Raw genomic sequence first — 14,499 nt, 5'->3', positions numbered from 1 at the left:
TAAGTATTTAAGGTATTTATTTAAATTTTAATGTTTATTTTTCTATATCATATCAACATAAATATTGAATTGAGTATTTTAAATGCTTATATATATTTCAAATATTTATATTACCTATTAATTTTGGATTTTTCGGGTTACATGTTTGGGTTTGGTTAATAACATTTTGGGTTCTGATATGTTTCATACCACCCTAAAAAACCCATTCGGGTATTTTTACATTTCAGATCGAATAACGGATCAGGTTTTTTGGTTCGGGTTCGGTTCAAATTTCGGGTTCCGGATTTTATGCCCAGACCTATACTGGCCCGTGCACATACCACCTTTAGAGTATTGAAGAGAGGAATTTTGAAGTCTTTATTATGTATTCCGAGTCATTTTAGAGTCTTTTCAGTTCTAGGTACGTTTTGGGAAACTTTGAAGATTCTGAAGCAATTTGAGGTGCTGAAATGTGTAGATATGTCAGAAATATAGCAACGGATGGAAGACTTCCCAGAATCGGGTGAATCCCATATTTTGATACAAGATATAGAATTTAGTTATCTTAATATTTCCACCGGGTTGAGGTCGATCAGACAGTTGCACCAAAAGTTATGCTCGTTTTACTGAAAGTGGTCCGTCTAAAGCGTGAGGGGAAACTGTCAGGGGTGTGGCATAGTGTCGATCAACACTCCTTCTGATTTACTCCTGATGAGTTTTTATCAGGTTTCCAGAATTTCAGTTTGGCCCCAAAGTTTCTTTTATTTACAAAAGGGCCTATACATGGCTGTGCCTGATACCAAGCAGATCAAGTATTGGCTTTGGGGCCAACAATAAAATATTTACTTTAGAGGCCAAGAATAACTGATGTTTCTCTCTAGTTTTGGTGGCAAAAGCTAGGTATATTACTGCTGGAGGTAATTACATGGGAACACCTTTTAATATTTTCATGTTTTATTTAGATTATGGACCAAAATTTGTTTTTTGCTTCTGGGCCCGAAATTATCAGGCCCGGCCCTGGGCCTATAATGTGTTTTAACCTATATTATTTGTTTCTAAGCCATTCTTGACGGCTAAACTTTATTTTAGATTGGAGAGAAGAGAAAAACTCTCTTAGAGTTTTCTTGGAACTCCCGTTGGTTATTATTTTTGCAATCTATTCAGTCTATAATTATGTGTACTTTGATCACGCCTGAGTAAATATCGTGTTATATTACAGTTCTTCAAAGGCTATTGAATGAATTGTTATGCTTGATAGGATTGTTAGGGTAATCCATTAGTTCTTCATCTAAGTTGTCTATAACGCTTGTTTCTCGATTAATCACCTTGAATCTAGATCTTAGGATAAACGTGAGACACAACAGTGTAATCAATTTCTGGAACTGAACTTAGATGAGCTAAATGTTTATTTCAGCGAGAGCTGGTGTGAGGATTTAGTGAACTGATCAAAACTTAGTTTATTGCTAGTCTGATATAATTGAATTTGCAACAAAAGTAGGGATTCTAGGATTTAGACATCATATAGTCTCTGAAATGAGAGTTGATTGATTGTTGTTTTGAGTTTGAGTTTGAGAATGAATCTTAATTAAACTCCTGATAATTTATCTTATCTACAGGTCTGAACACCTGCGAGTTTCATTGGGTCTAACTCCTCTCATCTTTGATAACTTACAGCCTTCTTGGTTTAATTGTTATTCACTGCATTTCATTCTCTATTGTTTAACTTGACTTGAAAATGAAAGTCTATTGTGTAATCTTAGAGCCAAGGTGGATTTAACCTTTAAATGCTACAGTGAAACATCTCATTGAGAGAGTAGCTTAAATGATAATTTGAGTATATTAGCCTGTCTTCACCATTAACCTGAGACAAAGAAACAAAACAGCTAGGGAAAACAAATTTAGGGTTAACAAAACTCAAAATCACCTTTTCGAAAAACAGCCATCCAAAGACCGATTGAAAAACACTACAATCTTGTTCTCACTGGTAATTTCAAAGGAATCAGTGTGTTTTCCTACGAGCTCATTCATGGTTTGACCTTCATGCCTTTGTATCATTGGAAATGGAATTTCTGGTTCGGTTTCTTAACCAGCAATGACTGGAATCACTTCAGAAACTTGGTTCTTTTTCTATTTTCTCCACCATGGAATGTTTTTTTTTCTCAACAAGTGAACCAGAACATACATCAGGTGTTGCTACTCCTTTTCTGAGTTGTGGCTCAACTGATCTGGATAACTCTTTCTTTGAATTCCTCAAACTGTTTGTCAAATGCCAATCTCCTTTGTTCTCGTTTGTCTAGGACATGCACATGATTTCTCTTCTTTTTTTTTTTTTTGAAAGAATTTTAAAATTTATTCACTTCAAAAAAACCTTTTTACAGAGGGGACTGCTTCCTATTACAAAAAAGAACTCATATCTATTGCTTAACTTCTATACTCCTTTCTTCACCTTCTTTTAAACCATTCCTCCATTGCTTTCTCATATTTACCTCCATTCTTTCTTCTCAAAGAAGTAATTCTGTTTCTGACCTGTTTGTCCAACTTTACCATAAGACAAGAAGTTGGCAGAGCTTTATCCTCCACACGCCTCGTATTCCTCTCCATCCAAATCGCATGAAGAACAGATTGGAAACAATACCTCCATAAGAACGTCACTACCCTTTCATGTAAGCCATTGATCAGTATCTGCATAACCTGCGCCCATTGACACACTCCACTGCCTGTTAAGCCTCTAGTTAACCCCAACCAGACTTCCTTTGAATAATCACACTCGAAAAAAAGATGATCTCTAGTCTCCAAATGTGTTTTACATAACCAGCAAACAGACACTGCTTGAGGATTCCACTTAAGTATCCTATCACCAGTAGCCAGCCTGTTATGAATGACAATCCATGCCATAAAGGAGAATTTTGGTGTGGCTTCAGGAAACCAAATACCTTTAGACCAGGGAACCTTCTGCTTCTTTTCTCGTAACAAGTTCCAAGTTTGGGAAGTAGAAAACTCCGATGCGTAGTCACCACTCTCTCTTTTCCACAAACAAACATCATCCAGCTGATTAAGACTTCTCTCCTGCAGAACCATAATCTCTTGTTCTATCTGCTGTAAAATAGGAACTCTACGCCTTCTTCTCCTATAAGTTTGAATGACTCTCTCCACCGTTGCATTTATTGGAATACCCAATTCTACACAGCCTCTTCCTCCAGTGAAATCAATAAGAACCCCCAAAGGTGACCATCTATCGAACCAGAAAGAAGTAGTAGAGCCACTGTTTATCTCCACCTTAAAATACTGCACTGCAACAGCTCTCATCTTCAGGAGTTTTCTCCACATCCAAGAGCCTAGAGTGCTCCTTTCATTTACACTCCAGAACGATCCCTTCCTTATGAGATACTTCCAAATCCATTTAACCCATAGCGAAGACCTTGCAGATAACACTCTCCATATTAACTTCAGACAAGCCACTCTGTTTGCTTCCAACAAATTCCTCAAACCCAACCCACCTTCATCTCTTGGTTTACAAACATCAGCCCACGCAATTTTTGCTTTCCGTGTGGATAGCGTTGGTCCAGACCAGAGAAAAGCAGAGCAGATGCTGTGGATTTCCTTTATACACTGACTCGGAAGGCGAAAAGCCGACATCCAAAAGTTGGTGATGCTGTATATCACTGAACCAATCAGTTGAAGTCTTCCTGCAAATGACAAGTGCCTTGCAGTCCAAGAAGAAACACGAGTTCTTATTCTTGATATCAGAGGAGAATAATCTTGTACACTCATCTTCTTTGTTAGTAAAGGAAGACCAAGATACCTTACTGGCAGTGAACCAGCTTCAAATGGGAATTGCTCCAGTATAGAGGCACTATCTTCACTCTTAACTCCCGCCAAGAACAGGGTAGACTTCTCAAGACTAATATTCAAGCCTGATATCTTAGCAAACTCCTGAAACACCTCTAGAATCCCTTCAATTGAACTCTTTTTCCCATCTGAGAAGACTAAGACATCATCAGCGAAGCATATATGAGTCAAATTCAAATCTCTGCAATACGGGTGGTAGCCAATCCTTCTCTCCACTGCAGCTTTATCAAGAAGCTTTGTTAACACTTGCATACAGATCACAAATAAGTATGGCGAGAGTGCGCATCCTTGACGTAGCCCTCTTCTACTATTGAAATATCCTGCCAGCTCGCCGTTAATTTGAATAGAGAAAGACACCAACTCTATACATTTCTTAATCCAGAGAATGAACTTTGCTGGAAAATTCAAAGCTTCCAACACAGATAGCAGAAACGACCACTGAACCGAGTCGAAAGCCTTTGATATATCAATCTTCACTGCACATCTCTCTGTGACTGAGTCCTTATTATAACTCTTTACCAACTCCGAAGCTAGAAGAACGTTCTCCATGATCAGACGATCTTTAACAAAAGCTGATTGGTTTAGCGATATAAACAATGGCAGAAGTCTTTTCATGCGATTGGCAAGAATTTTCGAGATTACCTTGTACAATACGTTGCAGCATGAGATAGGTCTATAGTCTTTCATGTAGGTGGCATCATTCTTCTTCGGTATAAGAGCCAGAATGGTGGAGTTGATGCCCTTTGGCAGAAACCCTTTCTCAAAAAATGATTGAACCGCAACCACAAAATCCCTGCCTGTAATAGACCATGAAGCTTTGAAGAACTCACTCGTGTAGCCATCAGGGCCTGGAGACTTGTCCGCTGCCATAGAGAATAGAACTTTCTTAACCTCCTCCGCAGTAACTACCCCAATCAACATTCTTCCATCTTCCTCAGAACATTCATAGTTTAAAAGCAGCTTCAATTCATCCCTTGGCACTTCTCTGTAGTCTGATGGAATATGTGTGAGGAAGTTTCGAAAATGATCTACTGCCTCCCACTTTATATCTTCTTGACTCTCTGGTACTGAACCATCAAGCCTCTTGATTTCTTTTATGGCATTTCTAACTTCTCTCACTTTAGCTGCTTGATGAAAGTTCTTATTGTTTCCATCTCCCACACTTAGCCAATGGACTTTTGCTTTTTGACTGATAACCCTCTCTTCCACCATTGACAGAAGAGACCACCTTCCATAAGCAGTTGATTCTGCCACCACATTATTCTGATTAGGATCCTCCAATGTCTTGATTTGGGCTTCGCAGAGAACCTTATATGCTTTCCCCGTTCTTTTAAAAATATCTCCAAATTTTTCTTTTCCTAGCTTCCTCAGTAGTGGCTTCAAAGCTTTTAGCTTCTTTGACAACCGAAACAAAGCAGAAGTTGAGACAAACAGATTCTCAGTTCCAGACCAGAAGCTCTCTACCACCCTGAGAAATTCCGGAGTGTCAACAAGCGCATTTACGAATTTGAAGGGCTTTCTTGGCTTCAACAGATCCATTTTTATGATAACCCTGCATCTCTGATGATCCGAACAGCCACCAGCTTCAAATACACAATATGATTGAGGATAGCTCTGAAGCCATACCTCATTTACCAAAGTCTGGTCCAACTTCTTACAGATAATACCATTTTCTCTCTTATTTGACCAGGTAAACCTTGGACCTTGATACGACATGTCCAACAAACGACAATACTCAACAGCTTCTTGAAATTCTCTCATACCCACTGAATCATGAGAAGAGCTTTCTACTGAATGCTCAATTCCTGATAATATCTCATTAAAATCTCCCTGAATGATCCACACCCTTTTGCTGATAATTGGAGAATCTTGATGGGATTTGAGATCTCTCCAAAGCTCTCTTCTCTCTTCCTCCAAATTCAAACCATAAACAAAAGAACAGTAAAATTCTTCCTCCAAACCCTCCATTAGTATAGATACTGTGATAAGCTGCTCACTCTGAAAACAAGGCGTAACCCTTACCCCCTGCTTCCACACAATCCACATTCTTCCCAACCTATTGTGTTCATAGTTCTCCATATAGGACCACCCTGGAAACACTTTATTTACAATCCTCCTGATTTTATTCTCCTTCACTATAGTTTCTATTAGACAACCAAATTGAAACCCTCTCTTCTTCACCCATTCTTTGACCACCTCCTGTTTAGATGCTTTATTAAAACCTCTTATATTCCAATAGAATCCAGACATATTAGCGTCGAGATTTCTTCTTTTTCAGATAGCTAGGATCGCCTTCCTGAGCTTTCTGACCTCCTTTGTCTCCCAAATATCTGTGATTCAACTTTGAGTCTCTAGGCAAGACTTGCCTTGACACTCTTACTTCCTCCTTTTCGTTCAATTTCGAATTAGACTGCACTGCAATCTGTTCTACATTCTCCTCATCATCTTGCATTCCTTCTTCTGGTGATAAAACCGAGAATCTGGATTCTGTAATAAGAGAAACTTGATCATATTCCAATCCCCTTTGACTCGTATTAGGGGAGCGGCTAGCTTTCCCTGGAGTAATTTCTGACCACTCTAGTTCCTTCTCTTTCTCCGTACTTTCCTCAACTTCTTCAAGCTTCTTCTCTTCCTCCTTATTTTCCATGTGACCCACTCTGTCTTCCTCCTTTCCTTCCTTCTCCACTTTTTCCTCACTCTGAACTTCTCTTATTTCTCCCTCTTCAATTTGGTCTTTCTCCTCGGACTGCTCTTCATTCCCTTGTGGACATCTCTTTACTGTATGTCCCCACTTCTCACATTTTGGGCACTTTGTTGGTAGCCACGGGTAGATGTATTCCACCATGACTTCCTCTCCCTCTATATTAAACTTCATCTTCTTTGGCAAATCTTTTGAAAGGTCCACCTTCACAAATATCTTTGCCACTTCAATGTTGAGACATTGAGTTGTCTCCGGATGCAATCTCACTGGACTCCCCAATGGACTTGTCACAAAGCTCAGACCCTGCCACGAGAACAGCTTCACTGGAACATTTTTGATGTGCACCCACATAGGAATTGATTGTGTGGGTGGCTTCTCCTTCTCAATCACTGGTGACCATTTCGTTAACACCACTGGGACACCAGCAATGTTCCACATTCCTCTGCGCAGCACCCTGTTCTCTTCCTCTCCTCTTTCACTCATGATTTGTTCTTTTTTCTCAAATTTTTGGATAGATTTTCAGAGACTCTCAAGTTTCACAAAACAATCAAGTCGGTAGTCGAACCTCCAAATCAAACAACAAAGAAGAGAAGTAAGATTGGTAGTTGAAATATTTTTGCAGCTGAAAATTGTCCTAAACATGATTCGATTTCTCCCGGATCTTTTCTTTCTTTTTATTTATTTTCTACTGTTCTTTCTTTCCTTTTTGCTTTCTCTTTTATTATATACTCTTTTTTATACGGCCGGCTCGGTTAGCAAACATATAGATAGATAAGAGTTTAAGATGAATAGATCAAGAGATGATTAAGACGTTGATAACGATCTAGGAAATTGTGCTTTGATACCACGTAATACGATCTGGACCAAGGAATGCACTTTTCTGATGGTTAATTGGATAGGCCATTGGTCGATGGGTTACTAACACCAACGACAGAAGGAAAATGGATCGAAAGATTGCACAAAAGTTGTGGAATTGCGTCTGATTTACCCTATAACAGTCGTTGTTGGATATGACAAAAAGTTTGATTGAGTTTGACTGCATGATATGACACACCAACAATAGATTGTTCAAGAAGAATGATATACTATGGTTTTTACCGGTTTTAGCCATATTATAAGTCCTACTTAGAGTCTTTATATTATATTTTGAGTCTAATTTAAAGTCTTTTCAGGTCTAGGTATGTTTTGGAGCATTGTGGAGATCATGAAGCCATTTGGAGCTTAAAAATGAAGAAACATGTACTTATTCAGGAAAATAGAAGTGAGGGCCGAAAATTGAAAAGAGTGTTGATCGACACCGATGCGAGTACGCGACTCTATTTCTCGAATCAAGTTTGGTCTAGAAGTTTCCATAAATTACAAGATTCCCCGTGGCCGACTTTTAACCTATTTATATAGTTTATAAAGCCATTGTCTTGGTAAAAAAGATTGAATTAAGCTTTATATTATTCTTAGAAATTTTTGAAGAGAAGATTAGAAGACCTCTTTACAGATTTGATTGGAAATCCAATATTTATATTTTGACTTTTTAATGCAACTCATTTAGTTTATCTTTATGTCTTGCTTAATTATGTATGAGTACTTTGCTTGTTAAATTTTATGGTTTTTCTAAAGTTTTGATGAACTTATAAAATATAGAACTTCCAGGGTTATTATCTTGGATCCTTCAAAAGATTGATCTTATTGCTTGTATTTTAGATTAGCTAACAAGAAACATGATCATATGATAATCGACAACCGCGAGAGTGTGTTTGACTCCTAAATCTAATCATGCTGAGCTAGGTTAATAAATACAAAGAGAGTTTTTTTTAGAAAACTAATTAACATATCGAACTGAAATTAATGCTTGTCTGAACAATTGAATTCACATACGAGAGTTGGAATTCTAGGATTTAGACATCTGATTATACTCGCAGCAAGAGCTGGATATGTTACTTATTGAATTCGAGTTCCAAGACTGTTCTTATTAAACCCTTAACATCTATAAATTTGAGTTCTGATTGCCTATATGAAACCCTAAGTCTGACGTTTTCCAATTTATCTCACAATCAATTTTATTGTTTATTTACCGCTTTTAATAGTGTTGCCTAGCTTAATCTTAATATTTATAGTCTATTGTGTGATTCACGCTCCATGTGGATTTTATCCCTAAGTGATGCAAACATTCTCTTATTTGAGATGTTTCTCAACGGTAATTTGAGCTAGATCAAAGAACAAAAGAGATAAAGTCTCACAAAGTTGATAAAAATGGTTCATTTTTTTTCATTTTGGTTATTCCTCCTTTTATAGAATTCCATATGTTGGTAAACAAAAAGGACTAGATAGTAACCCGCGCTTTACGCGGGATAAGATGTCTATATTAATGTTGAAATGATATATTATGATTATGTATAACATAATATATACTTTAAGTGATAGTTAGATAGAACTAAAGGTATAATGGGTGCACTAATATTAAAATTTGATATATGGTGTTTGCATTTGAGAAGAAGATTCGGAAAATATTTTTTTTTTTTCGCTTATCACGTTATAATAGTTATGGATTTAGGGATTTAATAAATAAAATCGAAAAAATATGGATCAATAACATACTATAAACAAAACAATAATTGTGTGAAACAAAAAAAGTATAGCTTTTTTAAATTCAGAAAACATAGTTGCATAATAAAAAAAAATGAAAGTTATTCGATCTTCTAAATTGTAAAGGTTGTTCTGGATGTGACCAGCATGTGAGACTTGCTGGTGGTTCGTTCCTGAATTTTTTTCCTCATTTTCAAAGTCGTCTAATGCAGAGCTCCCATGGCGGTGAAGGTGGTGACACTCGAATGCTTATATTGCTTGTTCGAGAAGACTAATACACTAAACTGAGACGATTTACAGTGATTCAATCTCCTCGAAACAGATATCACCTCATCGAACAGTAACAAAATCGAGTATGACACATTTATCTAGAAATATATTTTCAACGTCCTCTTTCAGTAATGAGAGACGGTTCTCAAGAACGCGAGTGCTCTACTAAATGCATGAAGGCATGTATGGAGAAAATGGTTATTTCATTAACACTTGCATCATACTAAAGTTTCATCATTTTGTCGTCTCTACGAATCAGTCGACTTAATGGCGATAGATCAAATGGGTTATCGTTTTTAACAGAAACATATAGAGAAATAAGGAAGATTTATTGATGCTATGATTATATTGAGACGATTGATAAATCAACTAATCAAATTTGAAGCTGAGGGTTTATCACTTAAAAGTGTTCGTCGAGAAAAATAATGATAAAGATGGTATGAAGTTTTTTTTAAAGGAATGTTAGTGTGAACGCATTAAATTTACAGTTTTGGTAAGAAGCGTTCTCTGCATGACACCTAAGCGTTTTACTAAATAAAAGCTTCTCGTGAAGCCACGTCACCACGTCACATTCCTTGCCATTAAACTTTTATGGTAAGTTTTAAAAGTGCTTCTCCTTTACTATATAGGGGATTGACGAGAATAAGAAACCTAGGAAATAGAAATGAAGACAAAGAATTTTTGACTAAAATAAATGTGTTTGTTGAATGACTCTTTGGCTGGTCAAGACCCTTGACTTGATGCACGACTTTGAACTTTGTAGACTGAATAATATGTTCCTTTGGCCTGCCTGGATTGGTCGTTGGTCGATCAGAATGAAGGTTATCCATTTTTAGCTTTTTGGGTGGTCGAACAAGCTTTCTCAGCTTGCTCAGGCGTCCAACTTGTCCTAGCCCGACTTGATGAGCTCGTCCAAAGTGTTCACCTTGGCCTAGCCCGACCTGATGAGCTCGTCTAAAGTGTTAAACTCATTCTAGCCAACCTGATGAGCTCGTCCTAGCCGACCTGATGAGCTCGTCCTAGATGACCTGATGAGCTCGTCCTAGCCGACCTGATGAGCTCGTCCTAGCCGACCTGGTGAGCTCGTCCAATGTTTTGGTTCCTCGGATGATCGAACTAGCTCGATATGGATGAGAATGTGGCTGATTCAACTATCTTTCAAAATATCATGACCCAAACTGACTTTGGCTTGACTGAAGTGTTTCTCATGCTTTAAATTCCAATACAAGCTTTCTTGGGTTTTCCAGAACATCATGTGGGTTGTCCTGATCGATAGGTTTGATGGTCGAGCCATCCACTTACGTATCAAATGTCTGACGCATCTATATAGTTTTGCATTTTCAATTTCATTTTTTTTCATCCAGTTCGACCTTGTTCCAAGTAGACCTAAACCGTGTAAAAACACTAAATAACACCAAAAGGCTCCAAAACACTTATTTCACTGGATAAAAAAACTCAAAACATAGATTAAAAACTAGTTAAACCCTAATATATCATTTATCTCTTCCAGTTTACTCAAGCATTATTGGTAAATTAACATGATTATTGTCTTGCACCTGGAGAAAGAAAAGAGAGAATTGTGGCAAACTTGGGAAATTTTGCGTATGATCCATACAACTACATTATTCTACACCAACTAGCGTATGCTTTTTGCCAATTCAGAACCTAACTATTCTCTACTTTATTTCTGTAGCTCTACAGGAAAGCACGAGAACTTCCAACGAAATTCAGACAAAACACATATGTCTGAAATTTATCAATGAATTCCCGAATATGTAGTTGTAACTTCAAACGGATTGCTGATGGAATTAATAACCATTATGCAGTTGTTTTGAAAATCTTAAAATTTCTGACGAGTTTCTGATGGATTTTTTAATAGAAAATTAATCAAAAGACCAGCAGAAATTTATCCATATTTATCTATAAAAATCACCTTCCTCATTCACAATAAACCAAATAAAATATGTCATCTATCAAAATTTTAGTAATTGTTTATCACCCAAAATCCTAGATCTGGTCTTGCAAAATAGTGCAGGCCGGAGAAGATCTATGGTATTGTGAAAGATATCCATCAGATCTCATCAGCCGTTCTTGGTAGTTTCATCTTCCTTGTTTGTCTAATGGTGAAACCGACTGTTTTGCTAAAACCACATTAAGCAACTATATTGTATTGGACCCAACACGGGCTGAACTTTGGATCTAAGATCTTTTAAGTGTTTTAATGAATTTTGTGCAAAAAAATAATCGCCTCTAGAGTTTATAAGAAAAAATCATACGCTTGTGAATTTTTTGCGTGTCAATCTTCGATCTTTCATATTAGAATATTTTTTGAAAATAACTAACATTGTAAAACAAGAATAAATATGTAAAACAACTTATATACTAAGTAATATTCTAATTTGACTATTCATTACAAATTTACAATCTTTAATGATTAAACCCTATAAAGATTCATAACAAGTGGTACACGTTTTTTTTTTGTAACAGTCGTGCACGTTCACCCTGTGTAATTCCATCAATATCTAAAATAATATTCATAACAATTTGAGTTAATACAAGGGAAAATTCTTTAAAAATACACGGACTAATTTTCATTTGCTAATAAAATACACGAACCATTTTGGATCTCTGTTGAATACACGAACTAATTTTCGTTGCCTATTAAATACACAAACTTTTGAAATTCGTAGGTTTTACACATAATTTTAGACGGCGCTAACTATATTTAACGGTAGTGACGACGGCGTTAGTGTTTAATTAACACGTGTTTAAGTTTTGAAAATAATTTTTTTTAAAATACACAAACTATTTTTCATTTGCTAATAAAATACACGAATTATTTTTGAATCCTCGTTTAATACATAAACTATATTTTGTTTTCTATTAAATACACAAACTTTTGAAATTTGCAAATTTTACACATCGATTTAGACGATGTCAATTATATTTAGCAGAAGTGAAGACAATGTTTAAATTAAACAAGTGGTTTAACTGTGAAAAGCACGCTTACCCTCAGCCAATTGAAATTCATTTGAGTTAGTTTCAATTCAAGTTTGGCACTCTAATCTGTCCCAACCTCTTTTATTCTCAAACTATGTTTGTATCCGATTTGAATATAGTGGGTGCTTAGTGGGTAGGTACATCATACAACAACTACCAATATAAAGTTGTTCATAAATTTTTCTGAACACGCGTACCATTTTTCATCTATCAAAAGCTACGTGACTTTTAATTAGATAAATTGTGTCGTCGTTTGAGTTGTACCATTGAAGTCCTTTGTTGGACACGTAGTTCTCTGTCTCTCTCACATTTATTTTATATCAACATTTTACATATTAAAACAGCAGTTACAATTTTGAATTATGTGTAATTTTTTTGAAAATGAATCTAATAGATCTATTCATAGAAAGTCATGTTACATTTAATCTCTAATCTTATCATTTAAATTTTAAGCCTACCAAAATTTTTTATTAGGCTATCAATAATTGAATTTAAACAATAGATGATCCATTGGATTTATAGATAATATAAACTGAATATATATTATTTAATGTTGTAATACTAAACCTCCATATGTTAATTATTTAAATATTTATCGATGTTAACTTTTAAAATTATAAAGATTTTTTTTTTAAATAATAAAAATCATATTATCTAACAATGATTAATATTTACTACCTTAAACCAATCAAAACAAATTTTAAACTATATAATTTATTTTAAAAATTAAACAAAAACTAAATGTTTAATTATTTACTCGATAATATAAATCTATAAAGCGAAATGTTGAATTTTTTAAAAACTTTCTAAATTTATGAAATGTTACAATATTTTTGAATATGAGAATAAAAAAATATTTTACTAATATATATATATATAGTTACAATTTTAGTAATGAAATAATAATTTGAAAAATATATATATATTCAATGAAAAAATATACTGTAAACTTATTATGTTTTAAAAATTAATAAACACATATATTATAATATATACCAATTTAGAATTGAAAACAAAATGTTTATATTAAAATAAATGAAACAAAAACCCGCGTGGTTGCGCGGATCGAAACACTACTTAAGATGATACATAATAAAATAGAGATGCAAAATACTACTCTCTCTGTATCACTTTAAATAGTTTTTAAATTTTTTTATTTTATTTCATACCAAGTGAAGTTCTCATTATTTAAAAAAAATAATTTAATTTAAACTTTGTAACCAATTACAAAATATTTTTTTTATTGATTGAACTGATTTATGTAATGCTACTTTTGTATAACCAAAATAAACTACATAAAATTTTATATTTTTTTAATCTTTGTGTAAAAACTTTAAACACTACTTAAAATGATAGATAATATTACTATTTAAAAATAAAAAACTAAAAGATTTTAAAATCACCTAAAATGAAAAAAAAAACGTTTGGCTGAAACATCTTGTGTCATGAAGGAAATAGATGAGTATATATTCTTTTGGTAACCCACAAATTGAAAAACAAAAGCACTGAACAATGATCATGCGAGAACTATGGCAATTGGTAGGGCTTTGTTTTTGTTGTTACAAAAAAAAAAAGGTAGGGCTTTGTTTAAATATGACCTAAAATTTCAAGTCTAACATGAAAATAATCTATGTTTTTAATGTTTTAAAAAAAAAAAAAATTTGACTATCCACCTTAGAAACTTGAGTTATTCACAAATATGTCATTATTATTTTCTTTTCAAAAATGAGTCTTTTACCTTATCATCCTAATTTTCACAAAGTATTTACAATATTGCAACTACCATCAATACACCAACTAACATAAACAACCAATTTGAAGCTCTTAATGTACCAAAGTTTTGTTTTTACTCTTCATATCAAATTAATTATGCATACAAATCATATTTCTTTCACTTTCTCTTTAAATTCATCCAAAAAGCCAAGATTTTGTTTCCAAGCTTTGTAAAGTTTGTAGAAATATTGAAGCTCATGATTCTTGGTCATTAACGACTTGGTAGATTTTGTAGTGAAGTTCTGGGTGTTTAGAAAAGCTAAGCAAGTCATCTAACATCTTCAAAGTATGAAATCGTTTTTTTTTCAAATCTGTTTGCGAAGAATTTTAGAAAACTTCGGGAAGAC

The 14,499-nt window shown here is 34.7% G+C and overlaps 1 long non-coding RNA gene across 1 annotated transcript; it reads left to right on the top strand.

Annotated features, from left to right (window-relative positions):
- The first annotated feature begins 13,205 nt into the window (after nt 1–13,205).
- On the top strand, nt 13,206–14,024 carry LOC117134440. Its single transcript, XR_004458615.1, has 2 exons — nt 13,206–13,918; nt 13,955–14,024. It is a non-coding gene; the product is annotated as an uncharacterized LOC117134440 (long non-coding RNA).
- The last annotated feature ends 475 nt before the right edge of the window (nt 14,025–14,499 follow it).

The sequence above is a fragment of the Brassica rapa genome, chromosome A05 (assembly GCF_000309985.2).
Source record: "Brassica rapa cultivar Chiifu-401-42 chromosome A05, CAAS_Brap_v3.01, whole genome shotgun sequence".
NCBI classification, from domain to species: domain Eukaryota; kingdom Viridiplantae; phylum Streptophyta; class Magnoliopsida; order Brassicales; family Brassicaceae; genus Brassica; species Brassica rapa.
This window is presented reverse-complemented; position numbering and strand designations above follow the sequence as displayed.